We start from the raw sequence: 2,142 nt of genomic DNA, 5'->3' as shown, positions 1-2,142 counted from the left end.
GGTTTGTCTCCTGTATGGACTCTCATATGTGAATCTAAACTGTCCTTCCGACTAAATTTTTGTCCACAAAAATCACAAGGAAACGGTTTGTCTCCGGTGTGGACTCTCATGTGTGTGCTTAATTTTGATTTGCAAGTAAATCTTTTACCGCAGTCATCACAGCTTAATGATTTTGGCCTTGCCTGGACTTTCATGCGTGACTCTGCATATTTCTTCTCTCCAACACATTTCTTATTATGCAGGTAGCTTGAAGACTTTACTTGTGAATGACTTGTCATGTGTCTTTGAAGAATCCAGTTACTGACATACTGCTTACCACACTCAGAGCAGCTCAAAGATTTGTTGACAATTTTTACCTCTGATTCAGGAGCCCTGCTCTCCTTCCAGTCTTTCATGCTGTCTTCAAGTTCTGATTCAGAGTCTGATGAGTTCTTCAGCAGAGAGTCAGGACTGGTCATTTCCCCATCCTCTTCATCAACCTCATCAACGTCAGTCTTTGAAGAGCTGGAAGTGTCTTTGTGAGTCTTTAAATCTGGGTTCCTGGTTAAAAAAAAAGTATCCTCTTCACTCTTTAAAGGAACTGTAGTGACCAAAAACCTGATATTGGTCTCCTCCATATTGAGTTGGTCTGCCACCACACTGGTCCAAGGATCTTCTCTTCCACTCTACGATAAGAGGCTCTGGGTCCTGCTGGTCCACATCAGGCCTTCAATCTTGAGGAACTTGTTCTTTTAATCAGCACCACACATGGACAGGAACCACTGAAACACATACATTAGGAACAATGTTACTTCAACAAACACACACACACACACACACACACACACACAGCCATCTTCTGTCTGTCCGTTCATATACATTGATAATACCAGTATATTCTTACAAACAGAACAATTTTAAACGCAAAAATTTTTGCAGTTTTAACTTCTTCTGTGCTGAACAAAGGACCACCTGTGATATAGTTTTTATTTTAAATATCACTTGGTTGAATTTAACAAAGTTATTTAACAGCAAAATCACCCTTCCTGTGGAACAGCTTCTACCCTGAGGCTGTTAGACTCATGAATCTCTAACTAGAATAATCACTGTGAAAAACCATATCATGTTGCTGCTGATCTGTTTCATGTTGCTGCTGATCTGTTTCATGTTGATGTGTTCATGCGTGCACATCTGCTCACAGACTCATGTTCATGTTTGTGCTGATGTTCAATGTTTTATGTTATGAGTGCTTAGTGTATATTTAGTTGATGTTTTTCTTAGTTCATATCTTAGATGTTATTACTGTTTTTCTTATACACTTTATTGTTGGATGTAACTGGGACCCTGTGTACATAATTTCGCTCCACCACATGTACCACATGAGGTGCGAATAACAATAAAGAAACTCTGACTCTGACTCTCTGACTCAACCTTTAGGAGTTTTATCATTGACAATCAACTTGCTCATTATGAAGGTTGTAGTTATAAATTACAATTTATGAACTTTGTCTCTAAAAATACATGAACATTAAAACCCACATGATTGGTAATAAAACAGGCAAACCACCTGTTATTGATAAGGCAGCATTTATAGTTCATATTTGATCATTATATGCATTACATTTTTAATACAGTCTGGTTCCAAATATCGAACAATTTAGCTCATCCCAATCCCCCAAATCATGTTTTTAAAGCTTTAATACAGTGCATGACTCAAATTAGCAGATATTTATGATGAATTACAAGCACCTAAAACTGACTCCTTCACAGAGAATATTTGGAGGGTTTTGAAGAAAAAAGATCACAAGTTAAAAAGACACACACTTTTGATATAGCTTTGTTCAAATATACCTCTTTTAGTTTTAACATTGTTTAATTCCAAGAACTAAAGCAACAGAAAATGCAAATTATACTGAGAAAGGCTGTGAACGCTCCCATGGGTCACCGTTACAAAAGTCATTAGACTTGTCTCTCATTGCCTGCTCATCTCTCTGCTTCTCCTGTGCTCCTCCCTTCTCCCCAGCTCTACCTGTCTGCTCGTTTCCAGCTAATATAGCATCACCTGAGGGGCTGGACCTCTCCTATTCTCTCCCTCAGGTGGTGGAAGAGTAGGGTTAGGTGTAGTGAACTAAGCCTGAAGGTCAAAACCTTGACCTTAGGCAC

Source organism: Nematolebias whitei, chromosome 20 (assembly GCF_014905685.2).
Source record: "Nematolebias whitei isolate Nwh7 chromosome 20, NemWhi1, whole genome shotgun sequence".
In the NCBI taxonomy this organism is placed as follows: Eukaryota; Metazoa; Chordata; class Actinopteri; order Cyprinodontiformes; family Rivulidae; genus Nematolebias; species Nematolebias whitei.
Note: the sequence above shows the minus strand (reverse complement) of the source record.